Source organism: Scleropages formosus, chromosome 19 (assembly GCF_900964775.1).
Source record: "Scleropages formosus chromosome 19, fSclFor1.1, whole genome shotgun sequence".
NCBI classification, from domain to species: Eukaryota; Metazoa; Chordata; class Actinopteri; order Osteoglossiformes; family Osteoglossidae; genus Scleropages; species Scleropages formosus.
In genome coordinates, this window is record NC_041824.1 from 25,921,859 (window position 1) to 25,937,804 (window position 15,946).

Below are 15,946 nucleotides of genomic sequence, written 5' to 3' on the forward strand. Positions count from 1 at the left end.
TGTAGCACTTTCTGTGTTCAATTTTGAAGGTTTAAATAAAGCTTCATCAGTTTGGTTCATCAGTTTGGTTGAAGCCATGTCACACTTTTTGGAACAGGTGCAACCTACACATGCCAATTCTGCGTGAATTGATTGGGGTTCGGTTTGATGCCAAACCAATGAGAGAAGAGAGGGATGGAATGAATGGGAAAAGTTTCTAGACTTCTCTAGAAGGGTCTGGAGAGAAGGTGGTGTTCGAGAGAGTGCTCCAGACGTAGCTAGAAATACTCCGGAGTATTTGAGACATGATCATTGTGTGCAAACAGAAGGTTCTGTAAGGAACTTCTAAAGTCTGTTGTGTGTTGAAGTGTAGCACCGAGGTTATTCGTTGTTTGTAAGATATTGAGTGTACGTGTGAAGTTTGTGTTTTCTTATGTTTGGTTGTTGCATTTGTTTTCATCTGATGGGATTTTGGGGTTAGTATATTGTGTGTATGGGATAATAATTTTGAATATTCCTTTGGGTTTTGTGGTGTTTGAAGAATTTAATAAATTTGTTTGTTTTGTTATCGAAATATTTGAGTTGAGTTGGGTTATACATTTAATTGGAATAGAACCCAGGGCACCACCCTCATAATTAGTGAAATGGAGGGTGGCGCTACACCCCTAACCCCCAACCCCTTGTCTGCAGTAGAAACATCTCAAAGATGATCAGTCGAAATGTGATGAACCTGAGCTCCATTTCACGTAACATAGCAGAGGGTCTGAATACTTATCTTAGTGACATTTCAGTTTTTAATTTTTAATATATATGCAGAATTTTCTAAAATACTGTTTGCATTGTCATTGTGAGGTTCTGAGTTTAGACTGAAGAGGGGAGAAAATGAATTTAAATGATTTTAGCATAAGGCTGCAATAAAAAATGTGAAAATAGTGAAGCCGGGGTCTGAAAACTTTCTGAATACACTGTACATACAATACTCTGTGTTTATGTACTAATTCAGCCTTTAATGCTGAAACAAAAAAACAGTAAAGACAACTGTGTGACAACAGTACAAATGAATTCACACTCAGGGAACAAACTGACATGGTGTGTCACAGCACCGAGCTGCACCATTCAACATGAGTTGAAACCCCACTCAGTCTGAGCACTTTGCGTAACACTTTTTTCTGATTTGTACACTTACTGTACCCAGGATACACTAAAGAGTTAGAGCAATAACAGCATAAACAGGACAGTAAGCGTAGAGATGCTGACCAAACACGTGTCCACACTGTAACTGACCAAATGACCACCTGGTGCTGTGGTATGAGTGCCTCAACCATAAGCCTCATCTGAAAAGCCATTTCCTTTGTGTTTAACTGATTTACAGAGGTAGATTTTTTTTTTTTTTTGCTATTGGGTCTGGGGTTCGAGTCCCGCTTGGGTGCCTTGCGACGGACTGGCGTCCCGTCCTGGGTGTGTCCCCTCCCCCTCCGGCCTTACGCCCTGTGTTGCCGGGTAGGCTCCGGTTCCCCGCGACCCCGTATGGGACAAGCGGTTCAGAAAGTGTGTGTGTATGTGGGGTTGCTGTTACTGGGAGGTTCAGTGGACTGGAAATGCGGCTGAAATAGGAGTGACTCATAAAGGAATCAGGAGGAAAGGATACAGTGATGACTGTCAGCTCGGATTCAATGACAAGTCCTGGGTTCTGTGCTGCTCTGGTAGGAGTTACTATGTCAGTCACAACAACACACAAACTGCCATAGCTGTACACCCTTCCTGCAGAGTAGAAGTGTATGTGGACTGTGTGTCTGGCACTCTGTCCTTCTACAGCGTCTCCTTTGGTGAACTGACCCTCCTGTACAGGTTCACTTCCACATTCACTGAGCCCCTTTATCCTGCATTTGGGCTCTGGGGTTCAGTGTCCCTGCGTGAAGTGAAATAGATACCAGTGTCCTGGGTCTGTTTCGGTTTATTACCACTGGTTTATTGTTGGTGTGACTTAGACTGGCTGTATTTATTTTGTTTTATTTTAATGTTTCCTTCAGACTTTGACTGGAAACAGCGATTAACTCATGGTAATAAACTTTATTGCTAGCTGAATGAATAATGAACTGAAGCAGGACCCACTAATGTGTTTACTGCTGGTCAAATGCTGCCTGAACTGTACACCTGTTGTTCATAATCACATACAATTAATACGAAACAAACTCAGGTTTCAAGCTAACTGCTCCATTGTCTCCCACTTGAACACACCTCACTTTTATCACCCAACATGGTGGACAGCAGTGGACCGGAAACTGCACTCATTCCCACAATGCACCCTTGTCTTAAAGTAACACTACACTCTTACGGCTTCATGTCCGTGTTCGTCCAGTTCGTCCTCATCAAGCAGTGCTGTGCTGACTGTGTGAGCTGCTGATTGAAAGAGAATAAATAAATGAAAACTGTAGAGCAAATATTTATTTACTTGTAATGACCCTGCCCTCGGTCTCGAGTCCCCGGACGTCACAGCCGTCCCCGAAGCACTGTCCCGACACATCTGTTCCCGGTTTACCCGTTCCCCCCCCCCCCTTACCTTACCACCATACCCTGCGCTATTGTGAATAAAGAGTGGCGTTAGCCAAACACCTCCCTGGGTTCGCCTCCGTCTGTTGCAGGATATGTCACAATCCTGGAGCACTATGGAAGCAGAGAGTGTTCCTAAGGAGTACTGAAAAGCTCATACAACATCATCAGCTGGTGTCTAGCCTTTTGGAGGCACTGATGTTGCTGTCAAAGATAGCAGTAGTAAAGTGCCAGGCACACACAAAAAGAAAGGACTCTGCGAGAAAAGGAAATGAGAAGGCAAATTGGTGGGCAAAGCATGTGGCCTTGAGCCCTGAGGCGCCTATGGTGTCATTGTTTCTAGTCTCTACCCCTAACCCAGGTGTTTCTTTGCTGCAAACAGGTGCCACAGAAAGGGGAAAGGCGAGATGGTTTCATGTGGGGGCCCAGAAGACAAAAGATGGTGTGATTGTCTCTACTAACGGTAAACCTTTTCTCCCCAGGAGCACGTTCCCTGGAGTGGCAAAGATTGCACACGGCCTGGATCACGCTTCTCGCAACACCATGGTGACTACCATCTCCCAGTACTGGGAGGCCCCAGGGTTTTCCACTGTCGCATCGACTTCCTGTCAGAATTGTCTGATTTGTTCAAAGTACAACATTGGTAAAGGGGTGTCAGTGTCGCAGTCACACAAGCCGCTCCCAGGAAGTCCTTTAAACCATCTAAAAATGGATTTTATTGAACTCAAACCGTCGCGCAGTTTCAGATACTGCCTAGTTATTGTTGATCTCTTCTCAAGGTGAGGGCCGCAGCACGCACTGTAGCAAAGTGCCTGCTAAAAGAAATACTGCCTAGGTGGGGTGTCCCAGCTTGGCTCACAAGTGACAACCGGGCACATTTCGTAAACTCAGTTGTGCATCAGCTCTCCGAATGAATGGGATGCCACCTAAAGTATTATTGTTCATATCATCCCCCAGAGTGGTGGTGTGGTTGAAAGGGCGAATCAGACTGAAAGTCAAACTTGCAAAAGTCCGCGAAGAAACAGGTGGCTGGACGTGCTACCCATAGTTCTAACGGCTATGAGGGGTAAAACACACAGACAATTGGGTCTGTCCTGTTTTTAGGTTCTGACAGGAAGACCAACGCCGGCCCCCATGCCAAGTGGAAGAGTTTCATTGGAAACTGTGGATGATGATCTACTCTCGTATCTTTCAGGTCTCCAACGAACACTGAAGGAGGTGCATCAGCACGTGCGACAGAACTAGTGAACCCTTAACCGGGAAGACATGCTAGAGCTGCTCCCAGGCGATTGGGTTCTCATCCGTGACCTGTGAAAGAAACACTGGAAGCAGCCCTGGTGGAGAGGCCCTCATCAGGTTCTTCTGTCCACACCCCACGCTGTGAAAATAGAAGGCATTGACTTGTGGACTCACATCACCTACTGCTGTAAAATAGCTGATCCCACGGAAGCACAACAGCAACATGAGTGATTCAAGGACACCCTAGCACCCTTTCTGAAGGGCAGGACTGTGTGGAATGAGAGGAACTTTGTGTTTCTTTTTTGAATTAGCATTGGTGATTGTGTTGCTTATTGTATTACTACTGAGAAAGAGAGAGGTAACCTAATTGAAACCTCTGTTACAGGCCGTAAGAGATCTGTGGAAAATCTGCATGAGAAAGGCCTACATGGTATTAACATTTTTAGAACTGAGCTGTAAATGAGTCTAGGTGTTGGGTGTGTTCCCACATTCCACACTCTGTTTCAACCGGACTCCCACTAAACCCTGTTCCTTGGGCCCTACCTGAGGTATTCTTGTGGTGGGATACTTACTTCACTAAGCTTCTGTCCGGAACCTCTACTAGGCCATCGTGGGAAACAGCAGGATACAACTTCTCGGGTCATAAATTCGATGAACTGTCATTCCTCTGAAATTTCACCAAATGAAATAACACTCACGAAAGGGTCCCAACCACAATGGCATCCTGATAGCTCTGCTCAGAGGGTCAAAAGGACCATCACGTGTTACATAGCTGGTATTGGTATCACTGAAAACAAACGATTCTGGATGATTGCATTTCCCTTGTATGGCATAGGGAAAGCAGCCAGACAACTTATTTATCTAGCTAGAGCCTTAGAAGACATAGCTAACAGTACAGCCAAGTCTCTTAAAGACATCTCTGCTGAAATGGTTGTACTACGCACTGAAGCTTTCCAGAACCGCATGGCTCTGGATTACCTCTTAGCAGCATCAGGAGGTACATGTGCAGTGATAGGTAAAGAATGTTGCACGTACATACCTGACCACTCGGAACATATTAATTATCTTGCTGACCACATCAATGAAATAAGGAAGAAGTTTCACAATTTTGGAGCTGAAAAATCCTGGTTCGGCTCCTTTTTCTCCGGGTGGGCGGATTGGTTACGAGCTCTCTTGATGTTTGGAATACTTTTGTTTATCTTTCTTCTGTTACTATGCTGTGGTTTTTCCCTTCTTAAAACACGTATTACTGAGCTCCATCACCCCTTTGAACTTGAAAATGTACACCCATTATCAACAGATTCCAGAGGAGGGCGACAGGGAGAAGGCCCTAATTGAATTGCCCAAGGGGTTTTAGGCCGCTAGTGTTGGTGAGACGTTTGAGAAAGTCTCAAGAGTGGGGAGTATGAGAAAAAATTTCATCAATTGTTCATTCTACTTTTTGTGAGGCCCTTTATTTGCCTTTCAACTATGAATTAAGGATTGTAATAATTGCTTGCAAAAATATGTAATGCGATGAGTGATAAGGCTGCATTTGCTAGGACACATTACAACTGTACCTGCAAAGATAAGATAGCAACACCAAATGAAGAAACTGCTGCCGTGGGATAGAAGGAACTAACCCACCTACACCTCCACAAGAGGAACAAGCCACGGAGGCTGAACTAACGGCTGTACTAGTGGAAATTTACTATCCCCACCCCACGGTGTATAAATAGCTGTATTCTGCTTGTTCTCAGTGTGACTCTCCCCAGGAGGTTCACCTGTGTGCATATATTGCATTAAAGGCTTCTGTAACGTGAGACCAAGTATCAGTGTCATTGCTCTCTTTTTCCTACCACATAATATACATGTATGTAAAGTGTGATCCTACTTTCATTTATTTCACACTTCTATCCAAAGCGACTTCCAGTGTTAAACTTCTTATAATTATGTACCCATTACACATACAGCTGGGTAATTTTACTGGAGCAATTTAGAGTAGAGTAAAGTACCTTGCTCACAGGTATTACAGCAATAGGTGCAATTTTTAGTGTAAGATTGTAGTCTAAGAGTTAAATGCACAACCTCTAAAAATTTGATCCATGTTGAGTTCTCAGTTGGAGTGTAAAAATGTTCGTTACTATTCCTGGTGAACACAGTAAAGTACAGTATAGTACCTAAGGAGAACCAGTTCGCCCATGTTTTGTCCTGATCATAGTTGGCTGTAGTGGAGCACCAGGGAATTCCAGGAAACCAGTAAGCCATAGTGCAGTGGTTATATGTTTTATCCCCTGCAGTAAAGGGGAAGACACATGAAGACTCTGCCACACAGAGAAGGATTACATAGATGAAAACATCACATGAGCAAATCATTTATTAAAGACAGTGACTGGAGCAAAAATAGAGTAGGGCAGCACTCCAGTATTGCTCTGTAAGGGAACAAAAATGAAACGGAAGTTACAGTTTTGAACTGTCATGTATCACTGGTTGCCTCTCTGACATATCTATGTGAATGTCTGATCACCACCTACAACTCAACCTTTCCAAAAATAGAGATCCTTCTTATCCGGTCCATCCTCCCATTGAGAACTCTCTATGAAACAGGACAACTTGCTCATTTCATGTACTTGATTACCTAAGAAGTTCAGTGTAACAATTCACTCACATCCCTGCTTCTCTCAATACATTGATGACATTACCTGGCCCTGCAGATACATTTATTCACTTAGCAGATGTTTTTCTCCAAAGCAACTTACAATGAACTCTGTGTAGTGTTACTAGGCCACACACCTAATTCACCACTGATGTACACTGCTAGATACACTACTTACAATAGGGCACTGATCCATACATCAGTGAAACACACTCTCTCTGGGTGTCATTCACACACTATGGGGAAACCTGAACAGCATGTCTTTGGACTGTGGGAGGAAACCCACACAGACACGGGGAGAACATGCAAACTCCACAGAGGCTGAGCGGGGATCGAACGCTGTTTTTCTCACACCACCCACGCACTGTGAGACAGCAGCACTACTTGCTGTGCCACCATGCTGCCATAATGCACCCCTCTGTCACAACAAACTACACAACTCCTTGTCCAGGCCATTTTATGCCTCGGCGACTGCAACTCTGTCCTGTCTGGCCTTCCAACCTCTGTCATCAAATATTTCCAGCTGATACAGAATGCTGCTGCACAAGTCACGTTTCACCTGCCTAAGCGTTTCCATGTATCTCTCCTCCTTTTCTCTCTACAGTATCTTCTTGATGCTGCCCACATAAAATTCAAGACTCTGGTTGCAGGCTACAAAATGAATATTGGATCTGCTCCCTAATATCTAGAAGACTTGAACACTTGGTAAACCCTAACCAGATGGTTCTGCTCCTCCACCTCTGCCCACTTGGTGGTCCCACACACAAAAGTCCAAAATCAAATGCAAACCAGATTTTTGCTTCTGTCTCAATGTGCTGCACTAACCTCTCCCTCTTACTCAGAACTGCTGAATCTCTCTCTACATTTAAGAAGAGTCTCAAAACTCCGCTCTTGCAGACTCACTTCTCCCCAATGTGCTTGATAAATATGTACGATGTTACCCAGCCATCCATTTGCAATATGCACTTGTCCTGGTCAGGAGTCTATCCCAGAAGATGCAAGGCTGAGTGGGGTACACCCTGGACAGGATACTAGTCCGTCATAGAGTAGTCACACACACATTTCCTCACACTCGACAGGCAATTTTAACACCAGCAGTTTACCTGACCTGTGTGTCTTTAAACTGTAGGAAGAAACCAGGGCCCTCAGAGGAAACCCAAGCAGTTGCAGTGAGAAGATGCAAATTCCACACAGACTGAGCAGAGATCAAATCCACATTCTCTTGCACCACCCAGGTGCTGTGAGGCAGCAGTGCTATTTGCTGTGCCACCATGCTGCCCTGTACAATGTGATATTTTAAATATTAAAAAAAGAAACCTCCATATGGAGCTACTCATATAATCTGTATAGATTTATACAGTGGTAAGAGACAAACTGACTGTACTCAAGAGTCACGTTTCTGCATCTAGATCGCTCTGTTGGTGTAATGCACTTCTGTATTGTTCTTGGAGATGTACGTCGCTTTGGAGAATCTGTGAAATGAAAAAATGGAAATTTAATGTCCATTCTGTCCTTGGGGGTCTGAGGGGAAGGGTAAGAGATGTTTACTTAGGAATTCTCTCACTCACACACCTATAAGTAAAGAGGCAACTGACAGGTTCTCTGACAAAGGGTAGGTGGACCAGCAGAGTTTTTTTTTTTTTTTTCTGTGTATCTGTATTGCTAGACTTTGGATTTCTAGTCTCTCTCTCTCTCTTTCTTTTCTTCTTTCTTTCTCTGTTTCTTAATTCACTCAAAGTTTTCTTGTCACACAAACCACAAGCACCTCCCAGAGGTGAGACCATCACACCTGAACAACATTTAGACAGAGCATAAATAGGAGGGGTCTACAATGGGAAGCTGTGGAATGTCATCAGAACTTAAATGCCTTATCTCATGCTTCCTTGATAAACAAAACCCTTTGAGACCCAGGAATCGACCCAATTCTGTCTTTTGGCCTTGTCTCAGTGCATCCCAACCAGTTCAGTTTATGACCACGTTTTATCGGGCCCAGTGCTTTCTGTCCTGACTTTGACCCTGCCTGTCCCATGACCACAAATTTTGTCCGACCCTGAAGATCTCATTCCCAGTTTTGACCCAACATGTCCCCGACCACGATCTTGCCCATGTCTGCTATGACCTTTCTAGTATCGACCTCATTTCTGTTCCAAGACTTCAATCTGACTCTACTCTTGTCCAATAAAAACTCAGCAATTGGATCCATCCTCATATAAGCCTGCAAATATATTACATGATTAGCAGATTTACATGCAATAATACACAGGGAAAGATGTTCAACCCCTCGTGCCAAAATCAAGGGGGGCTGGACACTAAAAATCACCCCACATCATGGGCAAGCACCATCCTCCTTGCCGGGAGCCACCATGAGCACTTCGTTGGGGTTGTCAAGTGGGCACCTTCTTTTGTTGATGTTTCATTGAATTGAGGAAGAACTGAGCACTTCACCTGAGACGAACTGTTCATCTGAGAGGCCTGCTGGGTTAGACCGACGTGTGAGTCGGACGGGGAGGATTTTGAAACCTCCTGGCTATCTGAGTGACTTTTTGACTTACTAAATTCCTAGTGACTATGTTTCTGGGTCCTCCCCCTAATTAATTTAGAATGAAAAGAAAAAAAATTTGTGATGGCAAGTGTTCTGTTGTAGGGCTGTTGTGATTTCATTGCCTTCTGTTGTATACTTCCTGTTTTCCTTGAGCTTTTGTGGTTGTTTATGTTTTTTTTTTTTTTTTTTCCTGGGGTTATTGTTCTTGAATAAATGTGGACATTTTTTCTGGACAGAGGGGACATATGTAAAAGATTTAATTTTGGATGTGGTGACACTAGGAGACTGTTCACTAGTGGTGCATATGTGTGTATGATGAGTCTTTTCTCCCCTCGGGGTTTGCTATAGGCTGGACTCTGTACATGCACACTGGAGTGCATCAGCAAGTCTTCTTGTAAGTTATACACGTGTGGCATCCAATAAAGATTTTGAAGGTGTTGGAAACCAACCTGGACGGGTAGCATTTATTTTCTGGAGCCCTAAGGGTCTAGGCGAACCCGACAAGAACGCTCGGTTACACTACCAACTTCCAGTCTTGAACTTCACCCCACTTAAAACTTGTACCGCCGCGTCCATGCGCGTGACATGCAATGCTCTCCCCCTCCCGCACAAAAGAAATTACCTTATTTCTCCCGCAACGCGGGAGAGAATTGACTTCAACCCGCTTGTTCTCCAACAAGTATGCCAAGGATTTTAGCACTTCATTATGCCTCCAAGTGTATCTTCCCTGAGATGAACTAACCTTACATGCAGACAAAATATGCCTCAAAGAGGCTATACCACCACACAAGCTGCAAGTCAGCTCCGCACCTACCCAGCGATTAAGATTCTGTGGAGTAGGGAGAACATCGTAGGTGGCTCCGATGAGAAACTTAATACGACCGGCGTCCATCGCCCACAGATCACGCCAGCTGATCTTCCGTTTCTCCACATGCTCCCAAGCCAAACATCGCCCTTGCATACCATGTGGCGTTGCAGTTATCCGCCTCGTCTCCTCTTCCTGTTCGCGGATAAAACCATCTTTCTCCTCTCCAGCAACTTAGCTTTACTCCACAACTTTATTCGACTACCGGCACCGAGCCCCGCCCTACCTACCTGCACCTGACCGACCACATCTCTGTGCTCAAGCGCTGTCTACGCATGCGCAACAGCTTCCCGCGGATCTCACTTACGTCCTCTTTTTAAACTTACAGGAACCGATCTCACCATTGGGTCTCTTGTGCTTGACAATGTTAATTCCAAGCCAACCTTGGCAAACTTGAATTCTTCTACAAGACTAGTCAGTGGTAATTCCAAAACCCCCTTTCCATACAAAGCCACACTACTCAAACAATGAGGAACTCCCAACCATCTCCTAATAGCTTTGCTCATAACCCTTTCCAGTCTTTCAACCCCTGACATAGGAACCTAGTTAGTTAGCGGCCATCTAATATTAGGCAATAAACCAAACTGCAGGCACCAAACCTTCAGCTTCCCTGGTAAAAAAGATTTATCAATCCTATTAATTGCCTGCATACCATTGACCCAAGCTCTTAATTGGCGTTTCAGTCACTGATGGAATCTTTTCCCCATCAATCTGGAAACTCTCCTGCGATAACTTTCCTTTAACTATTGACAAGCTCCTACACTTGCTAGGTTTAATTTTGAATCCGGCCAACTTTAGATTTCCATTCAACTTCGTTAATAAGCAACGAGTACACGGGACAGTAGTAATAAGCACAGTCATATCATCCATATACGCTCTGATTGGTGGAAGGCGAGAACTGTCCTTCAGCCTCATACCCCCAACCACCCATCTCGAAGCCCTTATTATCACCTCCATAGCCATGGTAAAAGCCAGAGGTGAGATTGTGCATCCAGCCATTATGCCAATCCCCAACCACTGCCAAGATGTGGTGTATTGTTTGGTACAAAAATAAAACTGGATGTCTTTAAAATAGACCTTAACCAATCTCATAAGACACTCTGGGATTTTAAAAAAATCAAATGCCCTCCACAACAAAACATGCAGCACTGAACCAAAGGCATTCGCCAAGTCCAAAAAAATTACGTTTAGGTCTTCACCTTCCATCTTGGCCTCCTTTATCTGGTGCCAGATCATACTACAATGCTCTAAACAGCCTGAAAAACCAGCAATTTTTGCTTTCCGCACAAATGTGTCAGTTAAATTGTTGGCCAACAAATATGCAGACAACCTCTGCGCCACAACACTAAAAACTATTTTCCCTTCAACATTAAGAAGGCATATTGGCCTGAATTGCCCTATTTCTACCATATCTTTCTCTTTGGGTATAAATACCCCTCCTGCTCGCCGCCATTCTTTTGGAATGATACTTTTTTCCATACAACCACCATCTGCTTCCACAAAAACTTTAAGACATCTGGGGCACCTTTATAAACCCGGTAAGGAACCCCATTGGTTCCTGGAGCAAAAAGTTGATTTGTGTAATAAAATATGGATAAAGAATAAACTCAGGATAATAAGAAAAAAAAAAAGAAAAATAATTAAAGGATAAATAAAAAAAAAATAAATTAAAAAAAAAATTATTGCATTGTAACGACCCCGTGTTACTGTTTTAGGAGGGAAACTCCTAAATGTAAATAGTTGAATTATGGGGAATAATGTTAAATGTGGGTATGCAACCACTGGGGGCACTTCTGGGAAAAATGATGGGGTGACCATGTCTGCCAGTCTATTGGAAAAAGAGCCTGGGGGTGCTAAGTAGGCTGGGAAGGCTGGCGACTGAACACCGAGCAACAAGAAAGAGGAAACGGCGTGACACCGAAAGCCAGCGGGACAGAAGAACGGCGTCCGGCAGAAAAAAGATAGTCAGAAGCTAAAATATAATCCAGGCTACTTTGTGCTTCTCTACTATTAGACCAGGTAATGTCCGGATGATTGGGTTACATACTCTAAAACCGTCAGAAAAACCAAATCTGAGTATACACACACACATTTTCAGAACCGCTTGTCCCATACGGGGTCGCGGGGGAACCGGAGCCTACCCGGCAACACAGGGCGTAAGGCCAGAGGGGGAGGGGGACACACCCAGGACAGGACGCCAGTCCGTCGCAAGGCACCCCAAGCGGGACTCGAACCCCAGACCCACCGGAGAGCAGGACTGTGGTCCAACCCACTGCACCACCGCGCCCCGTTTTCCAAATCTGAGTATAAAATTCTTAAAATGTTTGATGCTAACATTCTCTTTACCCTCCAGATATATATTAAAATTCCCACCAATTTTTAAATGTCTATTACAGACACAAAAGGGGGCCAACTCTTCTAGAAAAAGATATGCGGGATGCGGCCTCTACCGGAGCATAGACGCACATTGCACGGATGCGCTGTCCCCTCCAGGTGGCGTCCACTCCCAATACTCTAACCTGTAGAACAGTTAATATGCTTACATTCTCAAAACTTCGTTCACCAAAGAGAATGCCAACACCTGTTGAGTGGACGCCACCCACACTCCAGTATGATCTACCTTTCCTCCAACCCGAAGAGAAAACGACCACATCCCGCTGGTCTCGAAGGTGGACTTCCTGTAAAAAACATAACTGGAAGGCAGAGGATGCAAGCCTGTCAAACATTGCTGCTCTTTTCAAAACATTCTTCAGTCCTCTGACATTTAAGGTTAAAATTTTAAAATCAGCCATAAAAGGGAGCAAATTAGCAAATGTTATTGTTGCAATCCAGATCTGATTTCTTTAGTAGGGGCCTAATAATGGCGATTTTAATACCTCTTGGAACACAGCTATTTAGTAACGATGTATTAACAATACGTTCTGCAAGCACGGAAACTGCAGCTTTCAGTAATATAGTGGGGATTGGGTCTAAAGGACAGGTAGTACCTTTCATAGAGTGAATTAGCACAGTAACTTCCTCTACTATTATTATTATTTTTATTTTTTATAGAGCGCTCTCCTCAAGCAGTGACACAGAGAGCTTTAACACAAGGATACAGCAAGAAAAATTGATACAAACAAAGAAGATAGTCAACTAATGGCTATCATAATGAATAACTTATTATAGAGCTATAAGTATACCTACTGGCCACCGGGGAAAGGAACAAAAACTCCCAACTGAAGGCTGAGGGAGAAAAAACCTCTGGGGGTCCATGGGCCAGTGGTTGCCCACCCCTCCTGGGCATTCTAGAAAGTAACGATTTGTAAGTCAGTGTTTAACAAGTAATTACGTCGAAGCTACTTAGATGGTGTGGACAACTAATATTATCATCGTCAGAAGCGCTTATGCCAGCTAAAACTGAGCTAGAGGGCACTACGGATTTGCGGATATTCTCTAATTTATCATTGAAAAATGACATAAATTCATCATTAGTAATGGTATGATGCAATGCAGAATTGCATTGTTTATCTTTGTGTTTACCAGTTAAGCAAGTGAAAAAGTGCTTTTTTGTATTTTTTTAGACAATCGGGCCAGGCTACATAATAAACGTTTAGTTTAGCTGAACGCCATTTACGCTTTAATGTATGACATTCTAGCTTTATTGAACGAGTTGATTTGTTGAACCAGGGTGAGTTTCTTACAGTTCGAATAAGTTTAGTTTTTGGTGCAGCCGCAGAGTCTAGGGCAAATTTTACCACCAAATTATAATCTAGAGCCATTTGATCAATATCTACACTCGTTCCAAAATCTGAGCTTCTATGATCAACAATTTTAGCAGTAGTATTTTCATCAATATGCTGCACGATTTTAGTTTTACTATTGTCAGACGACACCGGCAGGTATAGATCAAAGGTTAATAACTGATGATCATAAATAGCCTCGTTTAAAGGAATAATATTAACATAATCTATGCCATAGGTTATGATGAGATCAAGCATATGGTTAGGGGAATTAGTAGGACCGTTAACAACTTGAGCAAAACCGACGGAGTTTAGGAGAGACGTAAAACTATTAGCGAAAGTATCGGATGACACGTCTGTAATGTTTGTGGTTTTAATGAGCAGAACACACGTGGCTGACTTAAGGTGGCTTCTTTATTTCGCCATCTTACATGAATATATCACTAAAACGTCTTGCTACGCAATCACGTTACTTACGTATTTTACATATTCTAATTCAACATATCACAACGTCTATATGAATACTGAAATCACCCATCAACATTATTTTGTCATGTGTAATGACTAAATCAGTTATAAAGCTACTGAATTCCTCAAGAAAAGAGGAGCAGGTGGACAGGAGAGAAGTAATATAATAATATTGGGTTTTGACTTGAAATCTAGTTGTATAACCTCAAACAAGGTAAAATTATCATGATTTCTCGGTGTTATTTGTAATCTATTATTGAAAAGAACACTGACTCCATCTCAACGACGTACAGAACAAAATTTATGGAAATAATCATATCCGTCTGAAGGGGCTTCTATTAGCGGAATCATATCGGACTCACTGAGCCAGGTTTCAGTAAGAAAGAATAGATAGGACTTGTAATTTAGTATTAAGTTGTTTAATAGAACAGTTTTACTTGTTACTGAATGAATATTTAAGAGACAGCATATAATATTACAGTTTGGCTTCGGTGGTAAGTTGAGAATGTTTGTTTTAATGTATTTTAGGTTCCGGTACAAGCGTTCCTATCACTAAGTCTAGTTAAATGCAGTGCCCTTATAATAGTTTGTATGTTTTGGCAGCACTTAATGTTTTTTTTTAAAGTCCCACACTGGACAAGGCACAAGAAATCCCATCACATGAGAAACGACCACTGGTACCAGAACGAGTAACAGACTCATCAATACACACAGCTGCTAAAGGAGATGACCCATGGCTGAGTCAGTACTGCAGCTTGCAGGCCAAGTTCTGGGACAGAAAAATCGAACCCCTCCAGTTGAAGTGTACACCATCACATGTGAAGAACTTGGGCCTTTCCCAGAAATCATCCTAGTTATTAACAAATGATATACGATTAGAGCGGCACCACGTCTCCAACCACCTGTTAAAGGACACCAGTTTACTGTACATTATGTCCCCCATGAAGAGTTTGGGTAAAGGACCATACACTATTAGATTATAACATTTCCTTCTGGCCTTATTACAAAAAGAAATAAAGCGGCTCTTTAACACCTCAGACTGATGATAACGAATATCATTACCACCAGCACGCACCATCATAGTCGACACGGCATTATCAGCCAGAGAACTGACACGAGCCTCCATGTTGGACTCACATGAGCATGGGAAACACTTCACCTTCACAATTCGCATCCCAGACCCCCGAGTTTTAACATTTCAGATAGCCGAATCCCCCAAAATAAGCACATTATTATTATTATTAGGTGAACTGCTTAGAGCCGAATATCTATTTTGGGTTTGGACAGGAAAAGCCGAACCAGGAACCCATGCCTTAGGCTTCGCTTTATTTGACTTACTCCAAAGAGTAACCCAGTCGCCGTGAGAGCGCTCCAGGGTACCTGGCTTCTCATCAGCTGTACTGGGGCCTGTAAGTGTCGATGCCAAGTTCCACACTACGGAGGCATCAGGATACACCAAGTCCAACCGAATCTCCGTTTCTCAGATAGAAATCAAATTCTTAATGCACTCTACTAAATCGCAGACCTTCTGCACCAAGTCATTATTTGTTATGCATTTCGAGCAAATGAAATGTTCAACAAAGTCAGCAGGTGCAACTAAGCAATACATATTACATGATACACAACACACAGGTGTGCCATCAGACGATAAATTCGGGATGGAACTTACGTCAAAGAGGGACTCCATTCTTTTGAAAGATGCCATCTCGGTTACCGCTTTTCGACTCCTTGCTCTGGATGCTCTGGATGCTCTGCCTCACTCATATGATCAGGACGAAGCATTGGTTGCCTCAGGTACAGCACTGTACTATCCCTATGTAAAGGATGTGCTGGGCCAGGTAAGGACACTAGCAGTATAGTCCATGTGGGTCGTGACAACATACTTCACTTAAATGAAATTACATTTAAACCCTTCCGAATTATTTGATGTGTTACCTGTATAGGCT

General features: G+C 43.2%; 2 long non-coding RNA genes across 3 annotated transcripts; one reads left to right on the forward strand and one right to left on the reverse strand.

Moving 5' to 3' along the window:
• The first annotated feature begins 1,555 nt into the window (after nt 1-1,555).
• On the forward strand, nt 1,556-5,570 carry LOC114909163 (uncharacterized). Its single transcript, XR_003797139.1, has 2 exons — nt 1,556-3,075; nt 3,725-5,570. It is a non-coding gene; the product is annotated as an uncharacterized LOC114909163 (long non-coding RNA).
• Nucleotides 3,219-15,733, reverse strand: LOC114909162 (uncharacterized). Of its 2 annotated transcripts, none has more exons than XR_003797137.1 (2): nt 15,670-15,733; nt 3,219-4,435 (listed from the first exon to the last, which is right to left on the reverse strand). It is a non-coding gene; the product is annotated as an uncharacterized LOC114909162 (long non-coding RNA). The 2 variants fall into 2 exon arrangements; XR_003797138.1 differs by lacking the exon at nt 15,670-15,733 and adding an exon at nt 9,760-9,791.
• Nucleotides 15,734-15,946: the final 213 nt, after the last annotated feature.